General features: G+C 37.3%; 1 pseudogene; it reads left to right on the forward strand.

Moving 5' to 3' along the window:
• The first annotated feature begins 1,701 nt into the window (after positions 1–1,701).
• Positions 1,702–2,843, forward strand: LOC147492944 (metalloendoproteinase 5-MMP pseudogene; annotated as a pseudogene).
• The last annotated feature ends 18,453 nt before the right edge of the window (positions 2,844–21,296 follow it).

A 21,296-nucleotide genomic window follows, 5' to 3' on the forward strand; every position in this document is an offset into this window, starting at 1 on the left:
AAGGCAGATAAGAGTGGGTGGGATGAGGCCAAGTTGAGCCTTTATCTGGACCCTTTCCTCTGTGCCAAGTTTTTAGAGGTCAAAGTTAGACCACAAGTAAACAATGCCGATAAGATGAGGTGGGGGCATGACAAGTATTGTAAGCTTCCTATAAAGTCAGCTTACCACCACCTAAACCCTAAGGATGGGATGGGCCAGAGTTTTGGCTGTAACACTCTCACCCTGAAACATATATGGAAGCCCCATCCCAGCTCATACTCAGCTATTCATCTGGAAAATGTATATGCAGATGTTACCTATGGGGAACATCCTTGCTGAAAGGAAAATGGTTGGGGATTTTTCCTGCAAATACTGTCTCAAAGAGATAGAAAGTGCATAACACTTGTTCTTCAACTGTGATTGGATAAGAGCCCTATGGTTTGGATCCCAAGTAGGAGCAAGAATACAAAAATAACAACAACTCTCTCAGGGACAGACTGGACCTTATTATGACCTGTTGCTGTTCAGCAGATCAGGAAAAAAGATTGGCTGGCACTCATATAGTTTTCTTACTCCAACAAATCTGGAAGACAAGGAATGAGCTCAAGTTTGAGAATAGACAGGCTAATCGAGAGAGGATGATAAGGGAGAGTAAAGTGGGAGCAGAAAAGTGCTATCTGGTATACAGAGAAGATTCTCTTATCTCTAATAATTTCTTCCCTAGTGGAAACAATAGTATAGACTCTATATTCCCTGTCATACATAATGATTGTGTAGTAATCCGGTTTGATGCTTCCTATTGCAGACAGACAAGCTGGGCTGGAGCTGGGGCAATAGCCACTGACAATGAAGGAAATATCATTGGAGCAGCAGTGAGGAGGTTCAAGGCAATGGAAGCAGCAGAAGCTGAAATGGAAGCAGCTGAAGTGGCAAGTGTGTTGGCAAAAAGGATGGAAAGACAACATTTTATTTTCGAAGGAGATAACAAGGAAGTCATAGGGGCCTTACATGGGCAGCTCTTGGTGAGGCTATCATGCAAACGATGGCAGAGTTCAGTTCCTGGGTGTATAGGTGGATTAGTAGAGCAGTCAATGGGGATTCTGACAGGCTAGCTAGTTGGGCAAGACAGCAGCTAGACTTCTCAGATCTTCCAAGTTGTTTGTTGGTTAAGGAATGTAGGCCTGTGTTTGTGTAAAGACTATGTTTACTATCTTTCTATTAATATAAGTATGAGTTGCATCAAAAAAAATAATAATAATAAAAAATAACACAAACCGATGATTTGGCCCAGCCTCACTAAGCTAGCATGTGCATGTAAATGGAAAAGTAAGAAAAAAAAAAATCAAACTCCCACAGTAACAGTAAGGGAAAGTGCGAAAGAATTTAATCAAGGCTTAGCTAATTAGGATAGAACTAACCCACATCGCCCAGCACAAAAAAAAACCTCCCAAATCGATTCTAATCGGTGTATTACAATTAAATAATGAATCAAACTCTCTCTCACCTCTCTCCTCTTTCCTCACCAGCCAATCACAACTGACTTCGCAAGTGTTTTTTTTGTACTGTGCACGTGTTGTAGTCGCCCTCATCTAATTAAGTCTCCTGCACTTCAATCGCCACAACCAAAGTCAGGTCTGGTCAAGTCTTTAGAAAATTCTAACATGTACTGTACGCAAAGATGAGGATCATTCCGTCTAAAATGAGCAACTGCCCCTATAAATGTCCAACTTTGTTAGTGAATCCAACATCAATCCTCAGCAAATCTTGCATCATTGATAACTAAAGTGTCTTTGCAGCTTTGATCTTAATGGCTCTCAGAAGCTCTTTTCTAGGATTGCAAGCCTTTCTCCTTCTTGTTATTATGTTCATGTTGCCATCCTTGCTTTTCTCTAAACCAAATGGGAAATCCTTTGACCTCCAGCATCTTGAAGGATGTCACAAGGGTCAAAACGTGAAAGGCGTGAATCAGGTCAAACAATATCTTGAAAGATTTGGTTACCTTCATTATAATGATCATTCAGCTCATGCAAATGACGACGAGTTTGACAACTTGTTAGAGTCTGCAGTGAAGGATTACCAACTCAACCACCAACTCAAGATGACTGGAAGTCTCAATTCTAAGACTCTGAAACAGATGATGAAGCCTAGATGTGGTGTGCCCGATATCATCAACGGTACCACAAGAATGAATTCTGGTAAAAAGAAGCTTCAACATGGTTCTCTCCATACTGTTTCACATTTTAGCTTCTTTCCGAGAAGACCAACATGGCCAGCAAATAGAAGAAGTCTTATCTATACATTCCGTTCCGGTGTTGAAGTCATTGATTTACCAACATTAAGGACTGTTATGTCTCGAGCTTTCGCAAAATGGGCAGCTGTAACTCAGTTCACATTTGCAGAGGCTCAGGCTTGCACCACGTCCGATATCACAATTGGGTTCCAGAGACGTGCTCATGATGATAATTCTGCGTTTGATGGGCCTGGTGTTACTGTGGCACACGCGTATCCACCAACCATTGGTGTGTTTCACTATGATGCAGATGAGAAATGGAGTACTAACCCTGACCCAACCATGAATGAGTTTGATTTAGAATCTATTGCTGTACATGAAATTGGACACCTTCTTGGTCTACACCATAGCTCGATTCCAGAGGCTATAATGTTTGATTCCATTGCAGCAGGAGCAACGAAAAGAGAACTGCATGGGGATGACGTTCAAGGCATTCGTACTTTATATAGTCTAACCTAGCAATCACTTATTTTAAGTACATAAGCAAGATTGATGATTCTTCAATTTTCAATAAGTTAGTAAGTTACCAAAAAAAAGAATAAGTTAGTAATAAACCAACATGTTTGGAAGAACTGTTTTTAAAAGAGCAATAGATTTATTTATCTTTTTCTTATAAGGATATATTTATTTATCAAGATCAGTTACATATGGTGGCCTGTATTTTGATGACGAAATTGTTTTTGGTTTATTTTCTGTACTTCTATAGACTGTAGTTCTATTCTGCTTTATTCGTTTCAAGTTTCAACTCCTACCAATAGAAAATTAGAAAAGTAGAAGTGCATCCGTCATCCACATCATGTACCTATTATTCTTAATTTGACTTCCTAAAACAAAGCTAGAAGTCAAAAGGGAAAAAATTACAATATAAAATGAATATCACCTCCTCAAATGTTACAATACATATTGAGACAATTACCAAATGGGATTATACAATGTATTGTGACAATAACGCAATGAAAAGTCTATCCAACCAAAAAAGTAAACCACTTACCTTTGTAGCTGAAGGACACCATTCAAGACAATTAAGCATCATACATGTTCCAATTTTCCGAACGAACTGTTGTATGCAGATAAAAAAAAACAATAGAAGACAAGGACAGAATAACAGGTAATAACCAAGGCGCGGATTAGGCTGTCCTTAAGGAAAGATTTCGCCCTTTCCAATGGTGCAGAAAGGCAACAGTGGCGTCTTCCTCACAGGATTCAATGGTTAACAACAGCCTGACTTTGCACTAAAACAGACTACCCTCTAGAACAACAATATAACTCTCTCTGGCGGCTGACATGAAGAAGAGAAGAAGAATATGGCAGATAATGGTTTCTGTTTCTCTGATATGGGTTTCTTATGAATTGTATCAGGTATGGACGCACAGATTTATAGGTGTAGGTCGGTCACAGCAATCCACAGTCCAACTCATACTAGGACTCTGAAAACCGATCTCACAACAAAATAAAAACAGTTTAGGCTTTTGGTAAGCCACTACCCACTAGGACAAATGACAAGCTCGAGCCCTAACCGACCCGACGGACTTCGGTGGGGGCAAGTATGCCAGCAAGGCAGGTGTATTTTTAGGTGAGTCCTCCCTCCTAACACAAAAGCATTTGTACCCTAAGGGCACGCCCTTATGGTAGAGGAATTCCTCATATACCTCACTTGCTAGTGGTGATTCACCAATGTGGGACTAAACACAATGCACTAAAGTGGAGAGAACACACATAGTTCATCTCCTCCACTTTGCACACACACACAAGTATTTTGAAATACTCTTGGAGATTCCAACAATCCCCCATTATTTCAAAATACTAATAGTCCCCCACTATTTTGGAATAGGATATTACAAAAGAAAAGGGTGATCGAAATGCCAGAGAGAATCGAAAAAATAATGCATAAGATACTGGTGCTTTTCGGGCTTGAACCAGTCATAGGGTAACATGTTTTATAATACGTGAAAGTGGTGGATTAAAAAATCTTTGAACCAACATTCCCTTGTAGGAAAATATAGCACATGCACCCACATTGTTCTTTCATTATATGCCTGTTCTGCGGTGTTGCGCTTTTTGGCCCTTGCGCTGCCTGTGTTCCATGAATGCTCTAGAGTACTTGCCTAAATACTCATAAGAACCGACCCAGTTCTACATTCACGTAGGTGGATATCCATCAAGTGTACAGAGCAGTTAGAATACACTATCTCATAAAAATAATGGACTATGGATTCCATTAAGAGTAAAATAACTCATCCTTTCTCATTGCAATTCAAGTTATACAAAATATACAAAAATGCTATCTAGTCATAGGGTGGGACGCTCAAAGAAAGACAATAGCATACCATAGTGACGAGGTGACTTGTTTTTCCCTTTGAACCTACTTCATGGGATCTCCAATCACATAGGTGGGGTTGCCGTCAGTGTCGCCCTCTATCTAAGGCAAAAGTCCCATCCCCCTCGACGTTTCAACCACTTGTCTCCTGTTAAGCGGTTTTGTCGGAGGATCGCCAAATTTAACTCGACCTCACATAATCTAGAGCCACAACTCAGATTCCAAAGAATGCTTTATAGACTGTAGTCTCGCATTTAATATGCCCGCTTTTCCCATTATGTAATTTGCTCTTTTGCCTTTGCTATTCAAGGCCCGACAAATACAATGCATAGGTACAACCGAGGCGGTTTTGTACCAATAGGAAGATCCGCCAAGAGGTTTCTAAGCCACTCGACCCTCAAGACTTGCTTTATCTAAAGCAATAAGCTCGGACTCCATGGTTGAACGAGCTATCAAAGTGCTTAGAAGATTTCCAAGTTTAATCGCACCTCCACCTAGAGTGAAAATATAAACCACTAGGACTTGATATCATGAGAATCAGATATCCAGTTTGCATCATAATAACCCTCTATCACAGGTGGAGTTTGTCTAAACCGTATGCCGTAATTCATTGTTCCTCTCAAGTACTTGGCTAGTCTCTTTAACGCACTCCAATGTTCCTGGCTAGGACAATGAGTGTATCAGATATCTGCTTAACCTGCTAACTACATAAGCAATGTCAGGTCTAGTGCAATTCATCAAGTACATAAGACTACCAATAATTTGGGCATATCTAGACTGAATGACACCATGTTGAGCATTTTTCTGAAGTTCACTATTTGCCTCATAAGGTGTCGACACAGGCTTACTATCATAAAAGTTAAACTTCTTCAAAAACTTCTCAACATAATTCTCTTGTGAAAGCGTATAGCCATCACTGTTTCTGATGATTTTGATTCCAAGAATCACATCAGCTTCTCCCAAATCCTTCATTTCAAATTGGGAGGATAAAAACATCTTGGTGTTTCTCACAACATCAAGGCTAGGACTCATAATTAACATGTCATCCACATATAGACAAATAATCAAATATGTATTCACATCAAAAGATTTAAAGTAAATACATTTATCAGCATCATTTATGTGATATCCATTAGACATCATGACACTGTTAAACTTTTCATGCCATTGTTTTGGTGCTTGTTTCAACCCATATAAAGACTTAACTAACTTGCATACCTTATGCTCATTCCCTGGTACTATCGTACCCTCAGGCTGCATCATATATATTTCTTCATCAAGATCACCATTCAAAAATGCAGTTTTTACATACATTTGATGAATAAATAAATTATGAATAGCAGCTAGAGCCATTAGAACTCTTGTAGAAGAAATCCTAGTTACAGGAGCATAAGTATCAAAATAGTCAATGCCTTTTTTTCTGGGAGAATCCCTTGACTACAAGTCTAGCCTTGTATTTCTCAATGGAACCATCTAGTTTCAATTTCTTTTTGAAGATCCACTTGTAACATATAGGTTTCTCCCCAGGAGGTAGATCAACTATCTCCCATGTGTGATTAGCTATAATCGAATCTAGTTCTGAGTGTATAGCATCCTTCCAGAAAGGTGCATCTCGAGAACTGATTGCCTCATTATACGTCACAGGATCATCATCAAGAAGAAACGTGTAAAAGTCATCACCAAAATTGGTGGATTTTATGTCTCTTTTACTCTTCCGAATTTCTTGTTCAGAAATTTTAGGATCTGTTGATTGTTGTTCACTAGGAGCAACCAACCTCTCAATGCCAATTTTCAAAGGAAACAAATTCTCAAAGAAATCAGCATTTTTACTCTCTATAATAGTGTTAACATCGACAAGGTTATTATCAGATTTTACTACTAAAAATATATATGCAGCACTATTATGAGCATAACTAATGAACATACAATCAACAGTTCTAGGTCCCAATTTTCTTTTTTTAGGTTCATTCACAAGAACCTTTGCAAGACACCCCCACATTTTGAAGTATGTCAGGTTAGGTACATGACCTTTCCATAACTCATATGGTGTCTTATTCCCTATTTTCTTGTTGGGTATCCTATTCTGTATATGGCAAGCAGATAGGATTGCTTCCGCCCACAAGTTCAGGGAAGCTCCATAACTTACAAGCATAGCATTCATCATCTCTTTTAGTGTTCTATTTTTCCGTTCGACTACTCCATTAGACTTAGGAGAGTATGGTGGAGTAGTCTCATGAATAATGCCATTCTTGTCATAAAAGTTCTGGAAGGGGTTAGACTCATATTCTCCACCCCTATCATACCGAAGTCTTTTAATCTTACAGTTAAGCTGGTTTTCAACTTCAGCTTTGTACTTGAGAAATATCTCACCTGCCTCATGCTTGTTTCTAAGTAAATATACCATGGTGTACCTAGAGAAGTCATCTATGAATGTAATATAATAAAACTTCCCCCCTCTAGACATGGTACTTATGAATTCACCCAAATCTGTATGAATAAGAGTTAGTAATCCAGTTTTATCTCTAGAAACAGTTCTGCAGGGTTTCTTTGTGGCTTTAGTCTCAGCACATATCTCACATTTATCATTAGAAAAATCCTAAATATCAGACAATAAACCACATGCTTTCATCCTTTTCATATACTAAACATTCACATGTCCTAGTCTACCATGCCATATATTAAAAGAGTAAAGCAAGTAAGCAGAAGCAGATTCATTCTTATTAATAATAATGTTGTCAAGTACATTCAACATGAAAAGACCACTGTTATTACAATAACCTTTACCAACAAAACCCTCATTCTTTGTCAAAACGAACTTGTCACTCTCAAAAGTCACCTTGGCCTTGACTTTTCCCAAGAAGGAACCGTAAATCAGATTCATTTTAATCTCGGGAACATGAAGAACATTACTAAGTGAAAGTGGTTTTCCTGAAGTTAACTTTTTAGAAGAATCTTGCATCTTCCCTCAACAGGAACAGACCTAGAGTCACCCATATAGACCTTTTCATCTTTCACTAGTATGTAGTCCGAGAAGGCTTCAACATCACCACAGGCGTGGTGGTGGTACCGTAATCTAGTACCCGGTTCTTCTTCCCGGTGGCCATGAACACTTGTGACACCACAAGAAAAGAATAATATCATTTCCCTCAACTATATTAGCATTGGGAGGATCATCAGTGTCTTTCTTGTGCCTGCACTGAAAAGCCCTATGTCCAGGTTTACCACAAACATAACAATTTCCATTGCCAGTACCACTCCTTTTAAAAGAAGTGCCTCTGACCTTGAAATTCTTATTTTTGTAGTACTTCGCTTTTAGAGGGTTTTGTTAGATTCTTTGGGATTACCTTCAATGATATTGGCTTTAGAATGGAATTCCTTAGACAACACCTCATCCCGAGTCTTGTTCTTTTCCTCTATGTGAATGTGAATGATCACATCCTCAAGAGTCATCTACTTTCGCTTATGCTTCATACTATTTTTATAGTGTTTCCAAGACTCGGGGAGTTTCTCAATCAAACATCCAGCAACAAAGGTTTCGAGTAAATTAATACCCTCAGTTTTCAAATCATTAATCAGCATATGAAAATCATGGATTTGAGACGTTACATCTCTATCCTCTCTCATATGGAACTTTAGAAAATTCCCAATAGCATATTTCTGAGTACCATCATCCTCTATTATGTATTTTTTGTTCAAACTCTCCCATATATCATGTGCATTCTTATTTGAACAATAAATATAAAAAATTTCATTGGACAAGGTACTCAAAATAGCATGACGACATACCTTATTTCCATTGAGCCAAGCAGCTTGATTTCTTTCGAAATCATTAGAACCCTCCACGGGTGTTGTATCAGTGAGATACTTTGCATAGTTGAGTACATCTAGGGTTGTGAATACCCTTTCTCTCCATCGCTTGAAGTGTGAACCGTTGAAGGATTCAATCTTTGACACATTGGGTAAGTTGCGAGCATTCAATAGAGGTGCAACATCTCTCATAGTCGAAGTAACTTCTATGACTCCAGAATTGGTTTCTTTGATCGGCGTGGTGTCAACAGGTGTAGACATCTTGTTCTTTCCTTAAGATTGTTGTATGCAGATAAAAGAAAACAATAGAAGACAAGGACAGAATGACAGGTAATAACCAAGGCGCGGATTAGGCTGTCATTAAGGAAAGATTTCGCCCCTTCAAATGGTGCAGAAAGGCAACAGTGGCGTCTTCCTCACAGGATTCAATAGTTAACAGCAGCCTGACTTTGAACTAGAACAGACTACCCTCTAGAACAGCAATATAACTCTCTCTGGCGGCTGACAGGAAGAAGAGAAGAAGAATATGGCAGGTAATGGTTTCTGTTTCTCTGAGATGGGTTTCTTATGAATTGTATCAGGTATGGACGCACAACCCATGTATTTATAGGTGTAGGTCGGTCACAGCAATCCACAGTCCAACTCGCACAAGAACATGGTCGGTCAAGAGACCAACTCATACTAGGACTCTGAAAACCGATCTCACAGCAAAATAAAAATAGTTTAGGCTTTTGGTAAGCCACTACCCACTAGACAGCAATCTCGAGCCCGAGCTCGAAGCGCCGCCGACGACGACTCACTCGGCTCGATTCGTGTCTTGAAGCTGGCGAAGCGGCGGCGTGGCTTTGGGTGAGTCCTCCCTCCTAACACAAAAGCATTTGTACCCTAAGGGCACGCCTTTATGGTAGAGGAATTCCTCATATACCTCACTTGCTAGTGGTGATTCACCAATTTGGGACTAAACAGAATGCACTAAAATGGAAAGAACACACATAGTTTATCTCCTCCACTTTGCACACACACACAAGTATTTTGAAATACTCTTGGAGATTCCAACACAAACTAGGCATTGCTGGAAATTCTGTACTTAGTTTTCTTTAGCATGTCTATCAGTCTATGAGCGACTATCCTGAATTTCATTGCTCTTTGAGAGATGAGTACAAATCTACACTGACTAGAACCCCTGCCAACTCTGTAAAGGTTACTTATGAATAAAATTAACTTAGAAAGAGAGTTACAAAATCATGTAATGGACTACATCTAGAATACATACCCATCTAAAGTTGTTGAAGGCAACTCAATGCCTCAACTCAATCCGAAATTTATATCAAGCACAAAGTGAAAATTTTGAAGAAACAGAGTTTGCTAGGCAATTCATTAGAAGAAAACAAATCTATTTTATTAAAGTTATCAAGGACTAAATATACACTTTGGCACCTCAGAACTTCCATGCAAGGGAAGTGAAACCCAGATAGGAAAGATGTAAGAAGGAACTTAGCTATGTGAATGTGACAAGCACGTGGCGTGAAGTTAATTTTGCAGTTGATAAAGCTGCATAGCATAGTCTTAGCTTAAACACACGAGCGATGTTTACATTTATGAAAACCTACATGGATTCCAAGTGCAAATCCCCTGATGTAACTTAAGTTTTAAGCATTCATATGCTCAAAACTGTTTTTTTTTTAAAATAGTTTAAGCATTCAGCATTCCACACCAAAGTTCCTTCTGAATGTTGAATTCTAATACTTCAAACAAGGAAGTCTCTTCCTGCCCTTTCTTAAGAACCCAATCTCAAGAACACATCTACTTTCTTACCTTGAACTTTATGGCTTCAAAATGGGTTCTTCTAAATTTGATGCTTGCGACATGGGTTTTTAATTTTTTAGGGTGAATGATATCCACTTTGTTAGTTAAAAATAGAATTACATATATATTTTTTGAAGAAAAAACAGCCAAAGTGGGTAACGTACTTTCCCGAAAAATTCAATTTGGGTAACGTACTTTTTTTCTCGTCAATTTGGGCAACGTACTTTTCAAATTCGTCAATCCAGGTAATCTGTTAACTTGCCGTTTAAATCAGCCGTTATCTAATACAAACAAATTCCGTAATTCAAAAATGTTTTTTCCAAATAAGAAAAATGTTGGACACGTATACAAGAGGAGCCACCTCAGCAGACCAGTGGAGAAGGCACGTGAAAGTCACGTGTGAAGAAAGCACTTGAGTAGAAAAGTTCCATTGTTAATAGCGCGTGGTTATTGATCGTCTTCTCCAACAAATAAAAGCAGCCGTCTGTTTGTTTCTTGATTGTTTCTTTCTACTAATTTGTAGGTTTGTTTTTCTCGAAAATACTTCAACTTAATTAGAAATTGAGGCTAAGATAATGTGAAGTTTATCTATATATCCTTATTATAAAACATCTCTTTGTTTCAATTTCAAATTTTTATTTATTCAATTTCATTTGTTTGAATATAGATAATGAGTTCGAGTTCAGTCAATTATGGCTATTCTTGTTACTGTGGAGATCCTACACCTATCCAAGTTTCTTTCACTGACAAGAATCCAAGAAGGAGGTTTGCTGGATGCAAGAAATTTCCAAATGAGCATTGCTTATTTTTCGTATGGGTTGATGATTAAGTGAATCCAGGGCAAATATATAAGAAGTTGTATATGAGGCATGAAGCACTGAAGCATAAGTATGAATCTTTGCTTCATGCAAAAGTGAATTAAGGGAGACCAAATCAGGATTTGTATATGAGGCATGAAGTGTTTGAGCATAAGTATGAAGATTTGAGTGATGTGAACGTGGAACTGAAGAATTTGAACAAGTTATTAAGAGAATCTTTGGATGATGAGAAGAGGCTCAAGGTGGAGTTGCTTGAACAATCGAATGAAATGGAGAATAAGTCTTTATCTAGTAGGAAAGCATGTAGAAAAGCATACATTTGTATCCTTATTGTCGTTGTGTTATATGGTTGTTGCCTAATACTTAAATAAAGTCATTTGCTGATGTTGCTATGGGTTCCCATTTTGGTGTAATTATAAGGAACTTAATTAGAAATGTACTTTGATTTTGCTTGTCATTTTGGTTTATATGCTCATGTATATTACTACTTTGAACAAAAATGAACTGAAGTACTCTAAAACATAAACAGAACTGAAGTCATTTTGGTTGAAACATCATTTTGGTTGTCAGAAACAGAACTGAAAATTGAACAGACTAAAACAAGAATATTAAACATGGTTTCATTTCATTCAACATGAAAGAAAATAGAAAACATATTGAAAACAGAAGCAAAGGAAAATATAGAAAACATACACACATAGAAAACATTGAAAACATACACACATAAGTAATATAGCATGGTTTACATCCTACCAACATCACTTCTTTTCTTTTTGATCATGCAAACACCAGCAGCATGCAGTGCTAAAACAATTTCCTTAACTTGTTGCCTCTGTTTTGGGTTTGGTGGTGGTGGTGGTGGAACTACTACATTTGTCTGGAGCCTTGTTGATCTTCTCAAACAAGTAGATGATCTTGCTTCATTTGGTGGAGGATCTGATTTCTTGACATTTTCAAAACCTAGTGGTGGCCCTTTAATTTCTTCTCCATTGACATGTTCTTCTAAAACCTCTATAAAACACCTCTGCTCACACCTACGACATGCAACCAATTTCAACTCATCATCACATAACAAAACCTCCATAAACACCCTCCTACCAATATTACTATTTCTCCTCATGATATCAATAATTGCATCATCCTCATCAGCAGCCATAGTTATCTTTCCATTCACCATTTCTATTGACCTGTAAAAAATGAAATGACATACAACTATTTTTATAGCGGTAGGAATGGTACCTGTATTTAACATTCCAACCAATTCTACCTAATGCAACAATTTACAAAGCAACACAAATTACAAGTCATTTAATGAAAATTGATTCATTGATTCAAAGTCAGAGTTTAGTCTAGTATAGTCTTACATTTCAATCCTTCATTAAATTTGTTGCAGACTTACCACACCAAAAAAGAGTTACAAAGTTAATACATTCCTTGCATAATTCCACCAAATCCAAAAAACTAATCCAATCCAATCCATATTCCAATCCAAAAAACTTAAACATCCAAAATCCAAATATACCAAACACAATAAACCATTTACTTCCATGGTTTCCTTTGAGCTGATTTTGCAAAACTTGATGCTCTTGGCCTTGGAGGTGGTTTTTCCCTTTTTCTTTTTGGCACTAATGGAGGTGGTGGACTTGGAGTGACAACAGCTAATTTTGCAGAACTTGATGCCCTTGTAGGTAGTTTTTCCCTTGGCAGTGATGGAGGTGATTTTACAGAATTTGATACCCTTGTAGGTGGTTTTTCCCTTGGCACTGATAGAGGTGATTTTGCAGAACTTGATGCCCTTGTAGGTGGTTTTTCCCTTGGTACTGATGGACGTGATTTTGCAGAACTTGATGCCTTTGTAGGTGGGTTTTCCCTTGGCACTAATAGAGGTGACTCCATTGCAGAACTGGATGCCCTTGTAGGTGGTTTTTCCCTTGGCACTAATGGAGGTGACTCCATTGCAGAACTTGATGCCCTTGTAGGTGGTTTTTCCCTAACCACTGATGGAGGTGACTCCATTGCAGAACTTGATGCCTTTGTAGGTGGTTTTTTCCATTAGTGTTGCCTCCCTGCTTGGTATGTACTACCTCCCTTGGTGTTGAGTGCCTTTTTCTTGATTGCCTTAGTTGTGACTCCATTGGTGCTACGAACTCCATTGGTGTTGCTACTGACTCCATTGGTGGAATTGACTCCATTGGTGTTGAGTGTTTTCCTCTTGATTGCCTTGGTTATGACTCTATTGGTGTTGAGTGCCTTCTTCTTGATTGCCTTGGTTGTGACTCCGTTAGTGGTGCTACTGACTCCATTGGTGGAACTGACTCCATTGCTTCAGTTGACTCCACATGCACATTAACCTATAACAATACAATAGATAACAAAAAAAAAAAAAAAATACATGCATATCTTAAACAAAATAAAAAGAAAATACATGCATACATGTAAAAATAAATACTTACAAGTGTTGGACAAGTTTTCCTGTTGTGACCAACATTATGGCAGTTGGAGCACTTCATTTGCCTCCCAATTCTACAGACTCCATTCCTATGAGTTTCTTCATTTGGAACCTTTCTTCTATATTTCTTAGGTCTACCAGGCATCCTTCTTTGTATAGGTGGTAGTAAGACCTACAAATCTGGTCTTGGCCACAGTTTCTCCCCATTGACTAACACAAGGAAATGGTCATAAGCCTTTCTCATTTTCTCAACTTTATACCACTCAATGACATACTTATCTGGATTATCTTTCAACTGGTAAATAACAGAAACTGCATGTGCATAAGGTATTCCCTTGAGATCCCACATTCTGCATGCACAAGTTTGATTCTTCAAATAAATTGTATATGCACTGTGTTCATTGTGTCTCACTTCATATTTATGATTTCCATGGTGGTGTGAATACCAAAACCTGTGGTCATCTTTTCTTTTCTCCAACTTTGTCCTACCATTAGGAGATATGTGGTCATTCCACATACCTATATTGTCTCTCTGCTTTTGTAACCTATTCACTATATATAGCCTGATATGCTCTAACATGGATATGATTGGTTTTGGTCTTGGTTCCAGTATACAACCATTAAAGCATTCACACATGTTATTCTCAACTGATTCACAACATGAATATGTAGAGAAAAAATATCTTGACCACTGAACTACATTTTGACCCATCAAATAATTATAAGCACTTACATTAACTGCCTTTATATCATCCATAACAAGCTTGAACTCCTATGGTGTTCCAGACTTTGAAGCTTGCCAAAATAGTTGCTTCAGCTGACTACTTTTGTAACTCTTCCTAAAATTTTGATAAAATGTCTAGCACACCACCTATGCTCTGCCAAAGGCATCCACTCTGCAATTGTAGGAATGAGACCTTTTTGTTGGTCTGTGATGATAGTTACCCCATTGCCTTGAGTTATATCCAAGTCATATGTTAGAAGTTTTAAGAACCAATACCATGAATCTTTATTCTCACTTTCCACAATTGCCCATGCTACAGGGTACATCCTATTATTCCAATCCCTTCTAATTGCAGTCAACAATATATCCTTGCAGAAACCCTTCAAAAACATCCATCTAGATCCAAAACCCTTCTATACCTTCCAAGCCAACCCTGTTTTATACCTTCAAAACATATATACATTCTCTAAAACCTTCCATTATCTGGTTCTATTTTGATTGTGCTTCCTGTATTAGACCTCAATAGTTCATGTGCATAGTTTTGTAACTTACTATAATGTTCTCTCAGAGATACATCAACATCACCTAAAGCCTTCTTCCATGCTTTATAGACTTGAATAAGAGTTACCTCCACATTGTGGGTTTCTTTGATATGTTGTATAAACTCACTCAATTTCCAAGAAGGAGAGCTAATAATCTTCTCCTTGTATATCTTGCACCAAAAATGACGAGGTTGCAACCTTAATATCATAAGTTCTAACACAACTATGCTCACTTATAAAAGATTTGATATGCATACTTTTTTCTCTTTGCCTAAAAGTTGCCCATAGTCTCCAAGAGCACCCTTTTGCACAATTAGCAAGAAACTTCATTCTAGAACTCTTCTCAAAATGAATAGGATATCCCCCCTTTACGGCATAGCACCTAAGCAAATGCTTTAGTTGTTCATGGTTTGTAAATCTCATCCTTAACACAAGAAGAACGAAGAAATGCTCACAGTTAGGGTTAAAAACTGGATACTTTGGTTTCTTCCTAACAATTAAACTGTCCTTATCATTTGACTCAGATGGACTATCATAATCAGATAAGTCTGCATACTCACTGTCATAATTTATATTCACATCAGGTTGACATACTTGAGGTTCACACACTTCAGGTTGACTCACTTGAGGTTCAATCATTTCAGGTTCTTCAGATAACTCCCTAGTTTTTAGTTTTTTACCCTTCAACTTCTTTACTCTCACCTCTATGAGTTCTTCATCATCATCATCACTCAAGTGATCTAGTGATGCAGCATCAGTATCACTAGCACTCTCATCCTCCTCCATCTGAAACTGCTTAATAGCTGTAGCCTCATCATCAAAATCACTAACATCACTAGACCTCACAGTGTCATTATTAACAACATTAGCTTCCAATATATATAATCTTTCCACTGTGTTCTATATACAGTTCAGCCACCACATGCCCTTCAATATCTTTTAGCATTTTATTAGTGTTTTCATCACTGTAAATTAACCTCAACCTAGATTCAAATGTCTTACCAGGAACCAAATAATACATCTTAGTCACATCTGTCAATCCCAAGTCTTCCTTCACCATACCAATTAACTCGAAATATGATATTTTATCTATATCATAACCATCACTACACCAAACTTGTCTCCCACTATAAAACAAACCCCCTTCATCAACAAACTTTCCCCAATAATGCAATTCAATAGCAACAATACCCACTGCATACAAGACATGACTAATTAAAATACATAAACCTATGACCAAATTAAGCATGTGAAAAAACATGTATATTATAAGCATAAAATAAGCAAATAAACATAAAATATGATAGTGCATTGTCAAATTCAAAGTATATAAGCATAAAATATTCATAGTGCTTACAGAATAAATAATATAAGCATACTTAAAGTGTTTCCCAATAAACAAGTGCAAAACCCCAAATTTCTCCTAAATTTTAGTAATTAAAAATCCTAATTTTTACAAATCCCTAAACGAAATTGTGCAACCCAACATTTATGTTATTTCAGAGCTTTATTCTACATGGATAGGAAATTCTAATACTTACTTGATGCCAATTGTACAAATACTTTCACTCCAAACCCTAATTGTCTTGTCAACCTTTCTTAGCCTTCAATACCAAATGAGTAGTGGAATCATCGAGCTACGTAGATAATTTGTTGTGATATTATGTTGTGAAATCAACGAATCATCGAGCTAGGTAGAGAATACAACTCTAGAAAGAATGAGGTTTTGTTCCCCTATAGATGTTAAGTCTTGCAAACATAAAAAAATATATATATATATATATAATTTTTTTTTTCAATAATAATAATAAAAAAATAGAAATAGATATATTACACATGTGAAAATGACTACCATATAGGCTCCACATAGGCTGATTTGAATGGCAAGTTAACAGATTATCTGGATTGACGAATTTGAAAAGTACGTCACCCAAATTGACGAGAAAAAAATATGTTACCCAAATTGAATTTTTCGGGAAAGTACGTTACCCACTTTGGCTGTTTTTTCTTTTTTGAAAGTAAACAAAATACGAAAATGAATCGTTAAAATATATTTGTGAAAACAAATTTAAAATAAGTTTATTTATCATTTCTTTTCTTCGATAATCCATCTCCCCTCCTCAAATCTAATATATATTTTGTTTTACAAGAAATCAAATTACTGTTTAAAATATATAGCATGGGTAAAATTGTTCGAATGATTTATATTCAACATTCAGAGCCAGATTATTCTAACAGAAAACAAACATGTTTTTCAGAGTTCAGCAATCAACATTCAGCATTCAGAGGATGGGCCATTTAGCATCCAACATTCAGCATTCAGAGGCTCAGAAAAACAAACGACCCCTTAGACTTAGAAAAAAAAAATCAATGACTAAATGTACACCAGACTATATATAAGACTATAACTTACCATGATTTTCATCCTAATATTCACTTGTTACAATTGGGGTATGTATAGCTAAACAAAACATCACAATTAACTGACTTGCCAATCAAGTATCCAAGACATTCCCAATACGGTAGTGTGTATTAGACTAAAAGATATATTCTAGAAGCATTTCTATGTTGTTTTGTTTCAATCATTCTAATATAAATACATCTTGTAATTCATTTTAACATTTTAATGGGAAGTTTCACTTGGTATTAGAGTTGTGTGTCTTGCAACACAAAAATCCTAATCCTCAAATCAATCATCTTCTTTATCAAGAAGGTTAAGTTCATTAATGGTGAATCGCAAATCTTCAGAAACTCAAGTTTCTTCAATGGTGTTTGTTGTTCATCACTATTTCTCTTGATAGATTAAATCTTCAAAGGTAAGTTTTCACCATTCATTTGTTTTAAAGTCTTTCAAGTTGATTCTCATTGTATTCAAGTTCTTTTGATGAAATCAAGGGTTTGATTTCACAAATCAATCAAAACCAATATCAATCTCATATTACATTAGATCCTTCTTTTATTTTCAGTTGTGATTCAATATTATTCATCATTCAATCAAGATGTCTACTCATTCTTTTAGTAACATTAGAAATATAGTCACCATTAAACTCACCAAAGATAACTATGCACTTTGGAAGTCATTATATATTTCTACCAATTCTTCAAATGAAGTTATGAACTTCTTGGATTCATAGATGGTTCATCACCTTGCCCGTCTAAGGTCAATGTTGCTGTTGATGGATTACAAGTCATTAATCCTGATTATAGTGATTGGGTGAAGAAATATCAAAATTTACTTATATAGAAGAATGCTACCATTTTAGAAGGTTTACTTGCTGTAGACACCCAATTTTTGCACCCCAGGCATAATTCATTCACGATTTTGCCTTGAATTAAATTTGATCATATAAGGTGATTTGTTTTCTAGAGTCTTCATTTCTATATCAAAATTCTTTCTTTTCATCTTCTTTTAGCGTCTTTAGACTCTCCTCATCATGGTCTAGCTATGGCTAAAGTTTTGTTGCTTTCTGAGTTTTGAGCTGAAAATGACCAAAATGCCCATGTAACCCTTTGGAGCCCAAATCTCATTTTTTTCACTCTTTCTCTGGATGAGATTATTTCATATTTGAATTCCCCTTGAAAATCCTTCTAAATGAGTACAAGCTTGCCTAGGTTCCTTTTGGATTTCAAAAACCCTAATCTTGCCCTATCCCGTTTTAGCCCGTTGTGCGCGCTGCTCAGTGCAATACTTTTTGGGAGTAATATTTCGACCCAAGGGTATTTTTAAGAGTTCATGGACCTTACTAATAGATTAATGAACAATTTTTGTGAAGAAGAGTTTGCCTAATTTTGACCCGGTCAAAGAGAATTTGCAGTATTGAAAATATGGTCAAAATGGGCCTTTTGTGGATTTTGGACCCGTGCTCGTAGGCTGTGGATCCAGCTCGTGTCAAACCTTTTCATTAGGGTAGACCATTCTCAAGCCTCCAAAAACTTAGAGAACCTTCCTTATTTGTTTGATTTGATTTGATCACAAAAATCAAGAATATTCTAGAGAATATGCCATTTTGGAGCCATGTTTGGAAACCCTGGATTGTGGGCTCATTGAGGACGTGTAGGGTTTGATTTTTTTTTCCCTAATCCATCTAAAAGATCCAAAAACCAAGGGCCAAATCGCACCCCTTATCCCACCTCTTGAATCAATGGCCAAATTTAGGAGGTGCAACCAAAAAGATATCAAGCCATTGGATCAAACTCATTACCATATTTGAATCCACGCTCAAAAGCTATAAATATGGGTTGCATTCACCCATAAAAAAACATCTGGAGCTAGGAATTCGGAGTTAATAATCTAGACCTAGTTATTCAGAGCTAATAGCTTTCTTTTCTTTAGTGTTCTTCATTTTTTCTTTTTAGTTCTTCATTTTAGCCTTCATTTCTTCTCGTTGATCTTGAGTAGAAACTTCTTTTCACCAAAAGTTGTTTTTTCCTCAACTCACCTGTTTCAATCTAAAAATCACAGTTATCAATTCAAGATCAAGTTTATCATCAATTAATCAATCAATCTACAATCAAGTATGAGGCAACATTCCAAACAAGGTGACATTTTTCTTTTCTCTTTTATTAGTATTATATATTAGGATTATTTGTTTTTTTAGTTTTACTATAGCATATAGTCATTTGCTTTTAAATAATTTAGTGAAGATCATCCAATTTGGTAATAAAATTTCAAGCTTTCTTTATTCACCTATCCTAATACATTACGCCTCAATAGAAGTAAGGTTGGTTTTACCAGGCAAGTGTGGGTGCCTAACACCTTCCCACATCCTACCTTGACTCCCGAACCCAATAATCATCTAGTTTCGAGGGCTAGTCCTTCACATAGGTTTTACTCAATTTTTCCTTATAGTGGCTACTCTAAAATCAATTGCATAGACCTAGGTACACATTTTTGTGCGTACAAGTTTTTTGGCAACTCCGCTGGGGAACCCCTAGAGAGTCAGACTTACGTTTTCTTTTGAGGTGTTTCAGTTAAGATAGGAAAGAAGAAGGCTTATCCGGAAGCCAGTTGGAATAGAAAGCCAGGGTTAAGGTTATCTCGTGCAACCGTTAACTCGCTTATTGAAATAGAGAATCTACCAGCTAATTCTCCTCAAAGGTCTCTTCCACTAGCGTCTCAGCCAATGGTTAGTTCCCCGCTTATCTCTCAAGATGAACAATCACTATCGAGCAACGGACAATCTCCCCAGAGAGGTAGTCAAAATCCGATATCACTTCCAGCCGGATCGGAAGAACTAATGAAATAAGCAATAGAGAGAATGTTTCAAGAAATGCTACCAAAATTCATGAACATGGGGCAAGGACAATTGTCCCAAGGGCAATCCACTCCGCTACCACTACCAAGGTTTGATCTTAACTTACCTACTCCACAAACCTAACTTACCTGCTAAGAATGTCATACATCAATCCACCTAACTACAACTTCCTATACCAACTCAGACTCCAAGCCAACCCATCTCTTATATCGACCCTACCTACATGGCACAACCCACCTTTCACCATTCATACTACAACCCAAACCAATATACATCCACACCCATGTTCACCCCAAATTTATCCCAACCCATGAGCTCTACACCATTCATGTTCCCTCGTCCATACATCACACAGACACCACAACCTACCACTTATATGAACACCCAAAATCAAATTCCTATCATCCAAGATCAATACCAAGGCCCAGTGGCAAACAGATTGAAAAAGCTTGAGGAAGCACTGACCAAGATCAAAGAGGACGAGTTCGATTTGGATAGTCTTTGTCCATATCCACAAATTAGGGTTCCATATGGTTTCGAATTCCCTCAGATGGAGAAATATAACGGAACTGGGTGTCCTAAAGCCCATGTGAAAATGTATGCTAGCTACTTGCAGCATATGGGGATCGGGCCATAACTATTGGTCCAATTATTCTAGAGGAGTTTAAAGGGTGCGTCACTGACTTGGTGGATGAACACAGAAGCTCAGAAGATGAGAACGTGGGCTGAACTTGCAACAGCTTTTGTGACCCATTTTTCATACAATACAGACATCTAGATGGGTCGAAGACAATTGGAGGCACTCAAGCAAGGTCCGACTGAGACATTCACCGAGTATGTAACCAGGTGGAGGACCAAAGCAGCTCAGATTCTAGACAGGCCGTCAGAGACCGAACATATTCGAATGGTGGTAAAAAGTTTGAACTCCGAATATGCAAATCGATTGAGTCTCAACTATCATCCATCTTTTCAGTCTTTGGTTTTAGCAGGGACTCAAATTAAAGATGCTTTAGCTTGTGGAACTATGACCTCAATTGTATTGTCAAGTTCAAACGATGCTCAGAAGAAGAAGCCACCTTCAATTACTGTCAATAAGCCGAAGGACACACATGCCGTTGCCACACAAGTACAGTCTTAGCCACACACACAGATCTAGGCAGAGGTGACAACTTATCCTTTTTCCAATCAAGTCATTTTCCCTCCAAGACAGCAAGACAGGGGTTTTCCCTGGCAACAGAGGCAGTTCACAGAATTGGGCTTCCCATTACAAGTTATATTGAGGGGTTTAGTCCAACAGGGCTTGATTACG

Source organism: Coptis chinensis, chromosome 6 (genome assembly GCF_015680905.1).
Source record: "Coptis chinensis isolate HL-2020 chromosome 6, ASM1568090v1, whole genome shotgun sequence".
In the NCBI taxonomy this organism is placed as follows: domain Eukaryota; kingdom Viridiplantae; phylum Streptophyta; class Magnoliopsida; order Ranunculales; family Ranunculaceae; genus Coptis; species Coptis chinensis.